Source organism: Plecotus auritus, assembly GCF_963455305.1.
Source record: "Plecotus auritus genome assembly, chromosome: 8".
Taxonomy (NCBI): Eukaryota; Metazoa; Chordata; class Mammalia; order Chiroptera; family Vespertilionidae; genus Plecotus; species Plecotus auritus.
The window spans coordinates 98,466,421-98,482,287 of NC_137782.1; the positions used below are offsets into that span (position 1 = coordinate 98,466,421).

General features: G+C 48.3%; 1 protein-coding gene across 2 annotated transcripts in view; it reads left to right on the forward strand.

The window, feature by feature from the left end:
• The first annotated feature begins 1,040 nt into the window (after positions 1 to 1,040).
• The window catches only part of DNAJC5 (DnaJ heat shock protein family (Hsp40) member C5), a 30,083-nt gene continuing 15,256 nt past the window's right edge, over positions 1,041 to 15,867 (forward strand). The window contains exon 1 of one of the 2 annotated variants that reach the window (XM_080685882.1): positions 1,041 to 1,292. The gene's annotated coding sequence lies outside the window, so the exon portion shown is untranslated. The remainder of the gene's footprint in view (positions 1,293 to 15,867) is intronic. The other variant, XR_013961511.1, reaches the window with a different exon arrangement.

The following is a 15,867-nucleotide window of genomic DNA, read 5'->3' on the forward strand; positions in this document are numbered from 1 at the left end:
GTACCTGGTCTGTTTTGTTCTCATCACTCGATTCTGGCCTGGAATCTCTCATCAACAGACACAGATATCGGGTCTTTCTGCTCCTTGGTTTCCATGGGCTTTTTTCTTGCTGCCTGCTTGGTGTTGCTCAATGTAATGATTGCCGGGATATGTCCAGAGCTCTCTGCCACTTACAGGCCCTGCGCCTGTGGCAAACTGGACAGTTCAAGATCAGCTTGATGACAAAAAGGTGAAAGAAGACAGAGGTTGATAGGGCAGAGCTTGTTGGCAAACAGTTTGGATTTTACTCAGTGTCATAGGAAGCCTTGGATGTCACCAGGTTTCTGAGCGGAAAATGGCCAGTGGGGCAAAAGTGGAAGTGATGAGGCAGGCGCACTGACCAGGTCTGTTTGGGTGGCTTCTAGGGTGGAAAGTGACAATACCAGTGTACTGAGCACAGGCAGGCACATGATAAATGGTAAGACTCTTATGCTCAAAGGGAGTCTAAATAGGAAAGGGTGATGAGCAGGTCTTCCCTCCCTCGGGATCAATGGGATGAGCATGGCTCGCACCTGCTGAGCAGGGAGGGAGGTGAGTTCTGCCCTTCCACGGCGTTGTTTGTGGGTGGTTCTGGGAGGGTGGTTGGACGATGACAAGGGCACTTTGATGGCTGAGCAGGAAGGAAGGAAGTGCCATCTCTTTGCCCCAGGAATGAGCAAACGTCAGTCACACAGTGGCTGGGTGGAGGGGTGTCGGCCTGTGGCTCATTTCATACCAGTTGTCTCCCGTTCTTTAACAAGAACAATTATGTTTCTCTCATATAAACCGCTGAGCAAACTCAGCTGCAAGACCAGTGCCCGCCCCCCTGCGCGGCTCCCCGCGGCACCTGCCGGCCCGCCTGAGACCAGCGGAGGCGCGGCTTGGAGGCGGCCGCTGCTAGCTCCCTGGAGCCGGCTCCGCCCACAGCTCCGAAGACCCCGCCCACGGGCTGTCTCTCAGAACCCCGTCCCGGGTGGGCGGGGCCACTGTCTAGCGCTCTGGGCGCATGCGCGGTCGGCCCCGCCGGCCGCTACGAACAGGCGAAGCCCACGTCCTTCCGGGGGCGCGCGCGCCGGTGCGGATGCGTGCGTGAGCGTGCGCGCCTCCACCGCCTCTGCCGGTGCCGCTCCCGCGCCCTCTGCCGCTGCCTCCGCCGCCGCCGACGCCACCTCTGCCCGGGGTCCCTGAGGCGCAGCCCCGGCTGAGGAGCGCACCGGCCGGCTGCCCACCAGCGTCGCGGAGCAGAGTGGGCGGGCGGACGGGCGCGCGGACAGGTGAGCTCGCGACGGGCCCAGTGGGCCTCCCGTCAGTCCGGGAAGACGGCGGGGCGAGGGTCGGCGAGGTGTGCGGAGCCGCGGAGCAGTGGGCGAGGCGGGGCCGCGGATGTGCGGGGCCGCGGAGCAGGGGACGGCGCGGGGCGAGGCGGGGCCGCGGATGTGCGGGGCCTCGGGGGGGGGGGGGTCGGCGCGGGGCGAGGAGGGGCCGCGGATGTGCGGGCCTCGGGGCGGGGGTCGCGCGCCGCAGCCGGAAATGGCGACCCTCCCTCGGGGCCGGGAGCGGGCGGGGAGGTGGAGGCCGCGGCTGGGAGAGGTCCGGGCGGCGGGGCGACCCCCGGGCCAGCGGAAAGGTGAGGCCACCGCGCGACCCCGGTCCCACACGTGCCTTTGTCGGGTGGACCCTCGGGGGCGCAGGACGCAGCGGGCAGCGTCCACACATAGGTGGGGCGGCGCTGGGGGTCTCGGGCCGTGCGAAGCCTCCTGTCCAGCCAGGTCCTGCCAGGTCGCGGCGCGCGCCGCCATCCCCACCCCGCTGTCCCCGGGACGACTGGAGGGTCTTCCTTCCTGAGTGTATCTGCTGGGATTCCAAAGTGTTTGTCAAGTGTGGGAGGGCTCCCTGTCTCATTGCCTAAGATGTTTCCCTGGAATTCATTCTGTTGTGGCCTACAGAGAACGGAAGCAGAAGTATCCGTTTCATTTCTATCTTCAGGTTTAGATTTGATTGGGGACGTTTTAACCACCTGGTCATAACCTCAGAGGTGCTGTGTCTGAACTGCTAGACACATCTGTCCTCACCTAATTGTGTTTAAAAACCGTCTTGATGACAAGAACATCAAATCAAAAATTGCTCCATTGCCAGGGTTGCATTAAGGTCTTAGGTTTACTCACTTGCTCCTCTTGCTGAAGGTTGCCATGAGCTTCGGGACTGAGTTCTGTGTCCTGGGAGATGAAATGAGGAGCCAGGATTTCTGGGCTTCGGGAAACTGTAGAATTGGGCGTGTGTAGGTCTCCCTTCACCTGGGTCAGAGCTGGGACTCGGGGTGGCTCTGGTGGCTGTGGCAGTTCTTCTTGGGCGATGTAGATGGCTCTGTCTCCTATTGGTCATTGTGGATGGCATGGTGACCAGGGCTGGACTGGAACAAGATGTGTGTTACAGGACCCTAGGCCCAGAGCCTAGGGCCTGTGTGTTGAACAGACACTAGGTGCAGGAGACAGCCTTGCTAAGGGACCCCTGCTGTGGAGCCCTGTGGCCTCTGATGGGAACCCTTGAGGAGGATGCCTGTCAAGCCACCCCCGCCCCTCTGTGCCCTGTCTCCCACCACAGGCCCCTGACTCACTCCTCCCCCCACATCACCTCTTTGCTGGTTTCTGAACAAAGTCATATGTTTTGTCCTGGAGTCTGCCCAGAATACTCGGCTTCCTCTCCCTCATGCTCCCTGAGGCCAGGGCTCCCCTGACTTCCCCACAACACTTAATTCTCCTAGTGATCTACTTAATATATTTGTTAAACTTAATATTTTACTGTGAGGTAAGGTTCATAGGAAGGCTGTTTTGTGCAAAGAGCAGTTGCTGGCAATAGTGATAGGTATGATGACCTTTGGGCATCATCATGGGTTCTGAGGGAGGACAGTCAGTTACAGGCAGATTGGAGAGGTGCTTGGGACCGACCTGTAAATCTTTCAACTTCTATAATGATTTCAAAATAAAAAGGTTTTTGCCCAGCCAGCGTGGCTAAGTGGTTCAGTGCTGACCTATGAACCAGGAGGTCACGGTTCAATTCCAGGTCAGGGCACATGCCCAGGTTGCAGGCTCAGTCGATTCTCTCTTATCATTGATGTTTCTCTCTCTCTCTCCCTCTCCCTTTCTCTCTGAAACCAATAAAAATATATATTAAAATTAAACGGTTTTAAAAGCAGACCTGCCACTGGTAATACATTTGGAAATTTTGTCTTTGGTTACCCCCCAAAATTAAAACCTACATGTTAGTCTTAATACTTGGTGGCATCTGTCAATGAAGTGGAGTGAGTGGAGTCATCCGTTAGCAGAGCCACGTGTCTGTGAGCTGTTCCAGAGACTGCCCTGGTGCTGTGACAGCTTCGGGACTGAGGGACTCAGAACTTTCACCTCATGCCCACATGAACTTGCAGGTTTTCTTGTGTTCCTAAGGTGACTGTCAGTGTGCAGGTATTGAATGGGTGCTGCATGTTTCTCAGCCATTTTGGTCCTTGAGTCCCCCTCACTTGCAGAGGGTGCTCAGGTGTGCGGTACCCTCAGACCTGGAACTTGAATTCAGGCTCCTGAACAGGTTCCTGTTCTGACCACCCTGCAGAATCCCCCCATAACCAGCTGCTATGGTGCGTCTCTAGAACCCTAGGCATGAGAGGCTCACATCCGTCCTGGGTGCAGGTGTTTGCTGAATGAAGGACCAAAATGCAGTGAGACTGGGTCGGGATAGGGAGAATTTTATGAGGTGGGAGTTTGCTTCTAAAGCCAGGGAGCAAGGTGGACGTGATGCACATAGATATAGTGACCCTTGGAAAATTCCTGGACTCTCTGTAAAGTAGTCTGTGCAGGGCGTGGAGTGTGTAATGCTGTAGGCAGACCTTATCTCAGCCACGAAGGCTCAGGCCAGTGAGAAAACGGGCCCCTGTGTCTTCAAAGAACCCGTGTCAAGCCTGATGACCTGTCCTTGCACAAGAAGTAGACAGGAGACTGACTCTTAGCTCTTGATGGTGCCTCATGAGTCTCCGGTGCTCTCCAGATCAAAGGTAAACCTACAGTCCTAAAATGAGGCTCATTAGTTTCTTCTATTGATAGTCAGATCAGAATGTTTGGAACTGCAGACACCTCCTTCTTGTTCATAGTCCTCTCTCTCTCAGTGTCACTGGAGTCTGTGCAGGATTTCCTCCCTGAAAGAAGACAAGGCTAGTAGGACTCACATGAGGGGCATCACAGAGATGAGGGTGCAGGTACTTGCCCTGCCTGCAGTTGGGGGAGTACAGGAGGTGATAAGTGGAAAGATACTTCTCAACTGCTTCCTGAATATAAGTAACAAAGATGCGGAAAAACCATGACAGTTGTACCTTGTGAAAGGGAATTGCTAAGCCAGGGCCAGCTCTTAGGTAATGACATCCCCTGGAGAGGATTAGCCTGGTCTGTTATCGGGCACCTGGAAGATTTAAGGATTAGATTACCAAACAACCTTTAGTTTAGATTTAGTCTTTCCTTATTCTTCAGACCAATTTTGTTTGTGTAAGTTGTGCCAGTGAAATAGCGCATTCTACCTCTTGGTCTGGCAGAATGAATAGGTTTAGGTCTTCAGCAAATAAAATTGTTTTAAATTCTAAGAGTTTTGCAAACATATTGGTAGTTAACACTGAAATTGCAAAATGAAGTACAGCATCTCCTGAAGAGGGAAGTACGGAGTGAGCTCCAGCTTGTGTGTCACCGAAATGGCACCCTAAGCAATTTCCTTTTCAGGACTGATCTGTGTACATTAAAGGGTTACTGAATTCTAATGTCATTCCACATCTATCTACATGAATGGTTTTTAAAACAGCTCTGTGGCAAAAACCTTTGTATGTTAAACCCAGTAATATTTTTAAATAATCTGATACATTGAGAGTGATTGTGACTATTCCTTGAATGTATGAATGTGAATGAACTTACTCATCCTCATGGGTTATTTGTAATTTTATTGTCCTTACAATTTTTCTGAATTGAACATGTGTCACCAGCAAACATGGTGGTTTACAGGGTGAAATGTACAGTCGTTTGGTGTCTCCACTGCTGTGTTGGGAGAAAATCTGTGCCAATTGGTTATAAAGTTGCATTCTGGGAGTCAGAGGATTGGAATGCTGACCGGCTGCCCTATCAGCTGTGCCCCGCCCTGGCTCTGTCCATGAGGCCAGCTCCTTTCTTAGAGAGCTCTCCTTGCCCTATGCACTGTTTTTTAGGGTGCAGGGGAATGTGTCATTGTGATACCAACAGAACTAAAATTGCCTGTCTTATTCTAGCCATGGGGCTGAGTTCAGGTGTTAGGGGCTCAAAACCTTGGGCTCCTAGCAGACAGCCCCAGCTGGAATGGAGGCTCCCGGGTTGGAGGTGCTAGCTCCAGGATCTGCAGGTATGGGGCAGGACTGCTGGGCTCCCTGCTCTGCAGAGGGCACATGCCACTGCCAGCGTTTACTCTTTTTATTCCTATTATTGGAAGAGATTAGCGGCATAACATATGCTTGTTTTTTAACTAGGCAGTCCCATTTAATTTTTCTTTATTATATAGGAGCGTGTTTTATTGTGAGAGGGTTTCTCTAAGATAATTAAGGAAAAATTTGGGGTCAAAGAGTACAAACTTTATAATTTTGGCCATATATTTCCGAGTTTATATTCTGTCAGTGTATCTTTCCTCTTCACCTACGTGGGATTTTAACACTTTGATGCTATGGGTTTAATGTTAAAATCTGGGATTTTTTTTCTAGTTGCAGTAAACATTGCTGTTTCCTTTAAAATAAGAATATAGGCCCTGGTCATTTGGCTCAGTGGATAGAGCATTGGCCCTCAGATTGAAGGATTCCAGGTTTGATTCTGGTCAAGGGCATATACCTTTGGTTCCACGCTTGATCTCCAGCCCTGGTTGGGGCTAGTGTGGGAGGCAACCAATCCATGTGTCTCTCTCACATTGATGTTTGGGGGAAAAAAAGAAGAAAGAATGTAGTTATATATTGCTAAAATAAAGAGTAATGAATCCTGAAGTAAAATAATTTAGTTATAAATAAAATAAAATGTTTAGTTTAAGTGGACTTTCTTAAGTTCATAAAACCAGTAAGCCTCTCTTTTTTTAATTAACTAAAAAAGTTGTGTTCTGGCCCAGCCAGCTTGGCTCAGTGGTTGACCAAAGAACCAGGAGGTCACAGTTCTATTCCTAGAGCACATGCCTGGGTTGCAGGCTCGATCCCCAGTAGGGGGCGTGCAGGAGGCAGCCAATCAGTGATTCTCGTCATTGATGTTTCTGTATCTCTCTCCCTCTCTTTGAAAACTAATAAAAACATTTATAAAAAAAGTTGTGTTCTGGATAAAAGGTTTTTTTTTAATATGTTTTTATTGATTTTTAGAGAGAGCGGGAGGGAGAGGGATAGAAAGATAGAAACATTGATAAGAGAGGAACATCATCAATAGGCTGCCTCCTGCCCAACCCCTACTGGCGATCAAGCCTGCAACTGAGGTACGTGCCCTTTACCGGAATCGAACCCAGGACCCTTCAGTCTGCAGGCCGCTCTCTATCCACTGAGCCAAACCAGCTAGGGCTAGATATAGATTTTTACTAGACTGTATTCATCTTATACTTTGACTCAGGAGGCTCATCACATGTAAAATTAAAACTTTTTTTTAATGTAAAATTTAATAGTCCTGTTTCATTTTGAAATGAAACTGGAAATTCTACAGTTTAAAGATGACAGTTATCTGTGAAGTATTTCTTTTTTTTTTAAATAAATCTTTATTGTTCAGATTATTACAGTTGTTCCTCTTTTTTCCCCCATAGTTCCCCTCCACCCGGTTCCCACCCCACCCTCTGCCCTTACCCCCCCCCCCCCACTGTCCTCATCCATAGGTGTACGATTTTTGTTCAGTCTCTTCCCGCACCCCCCACACCCCTCTCCCCCCGAGAATTGTCAGTCCACTCCCTTTCTATGCCCCTGATTCTATTATATTCACCAGCTTATTCTGTTCATCAGATTTTTTTATTCACTTGATTTTTGGATTCACTTGTTGATAGATACGTATTTGTTGTTCATAATTTTTATATTTACCTTTTTCTTCTTCCTCTTCTTAAAGAATACCTTTCAGCATTTCATATAATACTGGTTTGGCGGTGATGAACTCCTTTAGCTTTTTCTTATCTGTGAAGCTCTTTATCTGACCTTCACTTCTGAGTGATAGCTTTGCTGGGTAGAGTAATATTGGTTGTAGGTTCTTGCTATTCATCACTTTGAATATTTCTTGCCACTCCCTTCTGGCCTGTATTGTTTCTGTTGAGAAAACAGCTGACAATCTTATGGGTGCTCCCTTGTAGGTAACTAACTGTTTTTCTCTTGCTGCTTTTAATATTCTCTCTCTGTCTTTTTCCCTTGACATTTTAATTATGATGTGTCTTGGTGTGGTCCTCTTTGGATTCCTTTTGTTTGGGGTTCTGTGTGCTTCCTGGACTTGTAAGTCTATATCTTTCACCAGGTGGGGGAAGTTTTCTGTCATTATTTCTTCAAATAGGTTTTCAGTATTTTGCCCTCTCTCTTCTTCTGGCACCCCCATAATTCGGATGTTGGTACACTTGAAGTTGTCCCAGAGGCTCCTTACACTATCTTCATATTTTTGGATTCTTTTTTCTTTTTGCCTTTCCGGTTGGGTGTTTTTTGCTGCTTTGTATTTCAAATCTTTGACTTGATCCTTGCGATTCTCTAGTCTGCTGTTGGACCTCTGTATATTATTTTTTATTTCAGTCAATATATGCTTAATTTCTAGTTGGTCCTTTTTCATATCCTCAAGGGTCTCACTAAATTTATCAGCCTTTTCTAGGAAATTCTTGAAAAACCTTATAACCGTGGTTTTGAACTCTATATCCTGTCGTTTGCGTACCTCCATTTCTTTAATTTGTGATCTGTTTCTTTGTCTCTGCATTTTGGTTGCTTCCCTGAGTTGATAGAGTGGCTTTGTGTGCTAGGTGTCCTATAGGGCCCAGTGGCTCAGCCTCCCCAGTTACCTGAGGTGGACACTCTTGGTGCACCCCTTTGTGGGCTGTGTTCACAGTCTTGTTGTAGTTAAGCCTTGATTGTTGTTGGTATCACTGGGAGAAATTGACCTCCAGGCCAATTGGCTGTGAGGATCAGCTGTGTCTACGATGGGAGAACTTCTGTGCTGGAGACACCCTTATGAGACAAGACTTGCTTCCGTGGGGCTTTGGTGCTCACTGAGTCTGCCCCCTGAGTGTGTCCCTTATGGATCTGAGGAGTTGTAATCTGGATGGTCCCACTCTGATCCCTGGGTACACTGGCTCTTGGATCTCCAAGGGGGTGCTAATTTAGCCTCTGCCTGAGGCCACCCAGCAGGAGCTGCAGAGAGATCTGCAGATTCCTCTCTTTGTTTGTGTTTTGGAGGTGCCCAGATGAGGCCCAGCTGTGAAGCAATGCAAGCTGCTGTGGGGCCTTGGACCTTCTTTTGGATGTTCTGGGTCTCACTGACTGAGCTTCAGTCTGTTAGGTAAGTTTAGAATTCAAAGGACTAGGGCAGTGGTTGGCACACCACGGCTCGTGAGCCACATGCTGCTCGCGAGCCGCGGTTTGCCACTCTGTTGACTAATGAGTTTGCCGACCACTGTCATATACTACCTTTTACCTCTTTGCACACAATATGCCACAATTGCCTAATCCTCACAGCTTCCAACTACATGGTAACATTTAGTCTAGTCCAGTGGTCGGCAAACTCATTAGTCAACAGAGCAGCAAACCGTGGCTTGCAAGCCGCGGTTTGCCGACCACTGGACCAGGGCATTCGTATGCAAAAGCCTCTGCACTCAGCTTGGATGGGGTGGAGTCTCAGGGTGGAGCAACCAGCAATGGCTTCCCGTCAGCCCTGCCCTAAGAGGCCCCTGAGTCTCAGTGTCCTGTGGTAATCGCTACAAGCACCTCTGAGAGAAAGCTGCCCTCGAGTTTCGCCCCCTGCCAGACAGTCCAGTTTCTCCCCATATGAGTCTGGGTCCCCAGAGTCTCTCCTGGAACTGGAGTTCAGAGCAGTCGGGAGCTTTTGTCTCCCTCCTGCTTGAAAAAGCCACATACTCAGTTGCCAGTCCTCTCCGCGCGCGTCTTAGTACCTCTGCCTCCTGCAGCTCCTCTGAGTCTCAGTGTGCTTTTCTCTTTCCTTCTAGTTGTAGAATTCCCACTCAGCCAGCCTTCCTGTGGTTCTGGATGATGTCCGTTTTGTCTTTTAGTTGTAGTTTTGAAATTGTTGTGCGAGGCAGCAGTTCAGGTGTTTATCTATGCCACCATCTTGGTTTTGTGAAGTATTTCTTAACTAGTCCAAGTAAAGTTGCTCCCTGTTTGAAACAGTTTCTCATGAAACTCACTGAGGATGCCTACTGTCCCCCCAGGCATGGGTTGTACTAAGTGTGCATCAGCCAGAATCCCTAGGGCAGCCTTGCAAGGTAGCTATTATTCAATTTTATAGATAAGGAAACTGAGAGCTACATATTTCCTTAGTATAAAGGTGTGGTATTGAAGAATACACACAAATATCACACACGTTAAAACGACAGCACACAGGATTTACAGCTCTTAAAACGGTGCAGTTTTCTCTGGCCTTGCCTGACAGTTGGTTAGCCCTAAGTGGCTGGTACCAGCAGTATCTTTCTCCCACAGGCAGCTCTTCCTTTATAGAAATGTCAAGGGCAACTATAGCGTGTCATCTGAGGGGGCTGTGTTGGTGGCTGTGGGCTGTGATGCACATGTGTGGACGGCAGGGCCATGCTCCTGACCTGCTCTAGTTTGGGGAAATGTGCACATCTTCCCAAGTGTCTGTGATTTGCACCTCTGACTTATGGCGTACCTTAACTTGGTTGCAGTCAGCGTGGTGAAGCATGTCTAGATACACTGCCACTTCATCAGACCCCCAGTCTACTCCCTGAATGGGCTGGTGACTGTCCTGTCCTCACTTCAGAGTGGCCACCCAGCTGACAGCTCACCTCAAGTCTGTTGAGCCCAGTTAACCTCCCCTAATTAGATGTCCCCTAAAGTTCTGAAGACAGATTTCCCCGGAAAAGGAAAATACCTTTTACATCTAAACGTATGCAACAGGAATACTAGTGTTGGAGCTCCACATCAAAAAATTATAACCAGCATTACAGACCTGTGTATGTACATACTTTTATTAGTATTATTTTTAATTCTCACATGAGGTTATGTTGATTTTAGAGAGAGAGGGAGGGAGTGAGAGAAACATCGAATGGTTGCCTCCCATACGTACCCCGACCGGAAATTGAACCCACAACCTTTTTGGTTCAACCAATTGAACTATCTGGCCAGTGCACATGCGTATTTATTTTTATTTAAAAATAAATAAGTGGTTAGTAAAATACATATTCAGATAAAAGTTAATGTACAAGAAGGCAAGATCTTCTCAATAAAACTGATACTATGCCTCTCCAGGTAACAAATACAAAAAAAAAAAAAAAGAAGAAGAAGGCAAGATCTGTGCTCAGAGCTAGGAAGAATTACCCTTGTTTGTACAACAGTAACTGATAGTCAGATTGTACGGTGCTTGGGAGCCCAGCTTGGATTTGGATCACAACCCTACCGATCCATAGCACTGTGGCCCGAGCATATCACTCAGTGTGTCTTTTCATCTGTAAATTGGAGATCTTCATCATCATGGCTGGTGCTTATTGTGTCTCTGTCACAAGCACTCTACCCAGGCTGACTCACAGGCACACCGTGTGGAGGAGCTGGCAGGGAAGTGTTTAGTAGCTTGCCCGGGTCACTAAGCCCGTCAGTGGCACAGCCAGGTTCCAGCCCCCACAACACCCTCCTGGACTGGGTGCCTGTCCCGCAGACTTCCCGGGAGCTTTCACTGGGGTTCCGGGCAAGTGTGATGTCTGCACACAGTGAGCCCCCTGGGTGGTAGCTGCCGTGATGGTGAAATCGCAGCAGTGCTGACGAGCTCTGTCCCGCGTGTGCTGGCTCTGTTTTTGGTGTGTTCCTGTGTTGTAACACTCGCTGCCTCTGACAATAGGCGGCTGTCACAGGTGGACTGTCATGGTGTAATTGGTGTATCTGGCACTTGGTCTCAGACCAGATTCGGTGGAACAGTTTGATTCTGGTCATGGTTGTAGGGAGGTAGTCACTGTGTGGGAAATACTGCGGCCAGGGAATCACAGTTTTGTCAGGAGTGATTTTACAGTTTGGAAACCCAGGTTTGGTGGGGGGCCCTGGGTCAGGCATTTCTCTTCCTCTAAGTATCTGCTCTGGTCCCCAGCCCTTGGTGGTCAGGCTCCAGGCTTGGTGCTTCCTGTTGACCTTGTGAGTCATGAGGGCAGATTTTTTTTTTTCCTTTTTTTTTTTTTTTAAAGCCTCACCTGAGGATATTTTTCCACTAATTTTTAGAGAGGGTGGAAGAGAGAGGGAAAGACAGAAATATTGATATGAGAAAAATGCATTGATTGGTTGCCTCCTGCACGCGCTCAACCAGGGCCAGGGCCGGGGAGGAGCCTGCCACCAAGGTACTTGCCCTTGACCAGAAACAAACCTGGGGCCCTTCAGTCTGCAGGCCAATGTTCTATCCACTGAGCCACACCAGCCAGGGCCAGGATGCTTGTTTTCTTTGAGTCCAGGATACAAGACACTCTTCTTCGTGACCAAGCATAGTGCATATCGATGTGAAAATGCTTGTTAGCTGTTCTTCTTTGTAGGTGAGTTCCTTGGCCTGGGACTTAGGTTCGTTGTTTCTCTTGTTCTTTGAAGATTTGTGGGGAGGTTGTCCCTAAACAAGTGATCCATTTTACCTTTTTCTCTCTCTCTGTTCTAAGGCTGAGCATCACTTGATTTTTATTTTCAGAGTGAAGGAGGAAAGGGGAAATATTTGGGGGTCCTGTATTTCCAGCGACTTTAGGAATCGTTTCCATTTGAAATCCATTTGAGATTGGGAATAAAGGTAACAGACAGCTGTGACACGAGTGTCTTCTCATGCCGTACACATTTGCTGATAACATTGTCAGATATGTCTGTGGAGTTCCATTTTTGGCCGGTTCCTTCTGATCCGCAGTATATTATTATTTTATTTTGGAATAAATATTAAACTCAAAGTTACACATTCAAACAGATAGTTTTCTGAATCTTCTCACTGTCCCCAGCACTGTCAGCAGCTGGCTCCTTCCTGACAGGCGCTCCAGACTTACCTGCTTCTTCAGTGTCCTTTGGCCATGGAGTCTTGTAAGTTCAGTGTGGATTTTAAATGAAGATTCCTCCAAGGAATAGACATAGCTGTCTTGAGACACCAGATATATTTTTGTTTTTAGCAGAGTTTTTTGTTTGTATGGTTGGGTCCAGGGTGTGTGAGGCTGAGCAGCATTTTGCTTCCCAGAGGGGTTTGCTGGTGGTCACTGCATGCCAGGTGCCACTGTTTTCTGACTCGTCACTTAACGAGTTACCTTTGCCCCCCTGTCCCTATGTAACTGCCCTCCTTGGTTGTCTCGGGTGCTTGCATGGTCTCTTGGTCTCTGTGTGACGTGACTTGGTCTTGCCCTGTCAACAGCACATGTCTCTCCAAGTTGAGTGTGAAAGTGTTTCTTCCTCCCCTTCTCTTCTTCTGAGTTATGTCCGTCCTTTCCCTTTACACCTTGTTAAGGCAAAGACATTGACATCGTGTTTCATGATCATAAATTTGAACTTGCCTAGCTGGTGTAGCTCAGTGGTTGAGCATCGAGCCAGGAACCAAGCGGTCACTGGTTCGATTCCCATTCAGGACACATGCCTGGATTGTGGGCTCGATCCCCTGTCTGGGGCGTGCAGGAGGTAGCCGATTGATGATGTTTCCCTCATCATTGATGTTTCTATCTCTCTCTCTCCCTTTCTCTCTAAAAAAAAAAATCAATAAAATATATTTACAAATTTTTTGAACTTGCTTGTCTGTGAGTTTATTCCTAAAGATCCATAAAATTCGACATTACTTCCACTTGTGGAAGCTGCGTGTATTCTGGACCAGGGTCCCTGCTCCCAGCGCATTGACTTTCTCTTGCCTGTCCGGGAGGCTGAGGGCAGATGTGGCGGTCCTGGGGTGCCTCTGCATCTCGGAGCACGTCCCCAGAGGCAGTGAGGACCCCTAGTGTGGCCTTCACGCTACTGGTCAGCATCACCCAGACTTCAGGCCATAAAACCTGGCTTGGGGATGCTGACATAAACAGTTGTTTTAAGTAGTGTTATCTAATGAAGTGTATAGAAATACCACCCTATCCGGTTTGGCTCAGTGTGTAGAGCTTTGGCCAGCGGACTGAAATGTCCCAGGTTCGATTCCGGTCAAGGGTATGTGCCTCAGCTGCTGGCTCCTCCACGGCCCTGGTCAGGGCACATGCAGGAGGCAACCAATTGATGTGTTTCTCTCACATTGATATTTCTCTCTGTCTTTCCCTCTCTCTTCCACTCTCTAAAAATCAATGGAAAAATATCCTTGGGTGATGATTAAAATAAAATAAAAAGAAATACCAAAAAATTTGTAGCTTTTGTAAAATTTTTTGAGACTAACTCAGATAACTGCAGAAGTTTGAATGAGGTGTGTTAAGAATGGAATAGAATACAGTGGATCCTGGAACAAGGCGGTGTTAGGGATGATGACTCCTGCTCAGTGGGAAATCCCACATAACTACGTCAACCTCAGCATACGAGGACTTCCAGCTTCAGCGTTGACCTTGAACATGGATTGGACTGCACAGGTCTTTGGAAGACCCCGTGCAGCTCAAACCATGTTGTTTCTGGTCAACAATTAGGCGTCTACAGCGAGCTGGAGGGACGCGGGGCTCCTGGGACTCAGGCGCTGGGCTGTCTCACGTCCAAACGAATCAGACCGCCTATGGGTGACACAACTTTAGAAGAAAGTATAGGTCAGTTTATTTTTGACCTTGGGATTGAGACGGATTTATTGGATAAAAACAAAGATGGGGAAAGTGGGTAAGTTCACAAAAATTCGGTGTGTTCAGTTACATGAACATTAAGAACCTGTGAGCGTGCGGCCTATGCCACCCACAGCTGTGTGCCTGAAATGGCTATGGTGGAATGGCACCACCCACGGACTGCTCAGAGCACTTGGCCTCAGCAGCCTGTGGGGGCTGGGTCCATGACGAGTGTTCCCTGGCGCTCTGTGCATCTCAGCGGCATGCCATGCTGCCCAGGAGCAGGCGACACAGAGGCTAGGCAGGGTGTCATTGTGGAGGTACAATTCAGGAGTGGGCAGCAGCTGGCATCCTTGACACGTCGAGCCTGCCAGGGACCCTGGAGTTCCACAGGTAGTGCCAGACCCTGCGTCTATTCCTCCTGAACTGTGTGTGGTGAAGGACCAGGTTTTTATATTTAATTTCCAATGTCACAGACTACTGGTACTTTTGCAAACTTCTGTGAAAATGACAAAATAGAAAAGTAAATCATAAACATAAAATACAAGCCCAGCCTGGCCGGTGTGGCTCAGGGATTGAGCATAGATCTATGAACCAGGAGGTCACAGTTCGATTCCCGGTCAAGGCACATGCCCAGGTTGTGGGCTGAATCCCCAGTGTGGGGCGTGCAGGAGGCAGCCAATCAATGATTCTCTCTCAATTGATGTTTCTCTCTCTCCCTCTCCCTTTTTAGATTAAACAAACAAACAAAAAAAGCCCAGATTCTTTCTTCTCTTTTACTTTTCAATAAACATTGAAGAAAATGGACTTTTTTATGTACAGTCTGAGGTTTGTATAACCGTCACCCTTCTGAGGATCTGGCCATCCCCTGCCCTGGTGCTGACTGGCCTCTTGCCACTCGGTGTTCTAAGAGTCACCAGGTTGAATGGGGACGGCAGTGTCCCTTGTCTCCCTGTTCACAAGGACACGTGTTTCTGGGCTTGGCAGTTACACCCATTCCCCAACAGGTTCTTCTGTGTGAACACCATTTCCATTTCTCTTGTGTAAATGCTTAGGAGTGGGATTTGTGGGTCATGTGATGAGTCTGGTTTTTACTTTATAAGGAACTTCCAGAGTCTTTTCCAGAGTGGCCGGCCCATTCCGCATCCCCCAGCTGTGTGAAGTCTGGGTACAGTTCATCCTCACCAGCTCTTGGTCTTGCCAGTCTTTTTTTAAGCTGTTCTAGTAAGTGTGGTTCTAGTAGGTGTGGTTTTAGTAGGTGTGGTTCCAGTAGGTGTGTGGTGGTATCTCGTAGTTTTAATTTGGATTTCCAAAGGAAGGAAGATGAGTACCTTTTGTGCTTGTTTGCTATTGTGTAACAGATTGTTCACTCTTGCTGACAACTTCTGCATCTCCCCCTCCTGAGCCAGCCTCACCCTGGGGCTTCCGTGCCTGGCACTGCCCTCAGGAAACTCGCACCCCAGGCACTGCTCAGGGATGTGCAGAGCAGCACTGTTAGTAGGACCTGGGACCAACCCGGCACCTTCCATGACAGAGTGGATTGATGAATTGTGGTCACTTCACAACATGCAATTTGTCCAGTACTGGAAATGAGTGAGTTATAGCTACATCGAGCACATGCAGAGTGAAGCAGCTCACAGAATGCTACCCACAGTGGTAGACCATTTTCTTAAGCTCAGAAAATTAAACTAAATAGTTGAGAGAGAAACATACCAGAACAAATTTTAAAGTAAGGGAGCTAATCAGGTGGTGTGAACAGGGACAATGGACAGTGCAGGAAGTGTCAAGGTTTTGTTGCTTTTGTAGTATTTAGATCGAGGGGTGGGGTCCAGTGCTCACTGTGTTACTGTGCATCATGGCCTACATGCTCCATTTATTCCTGTGTAAAATTATATAATGAAATACTTGGAACAGAAATGGACTTCCTTT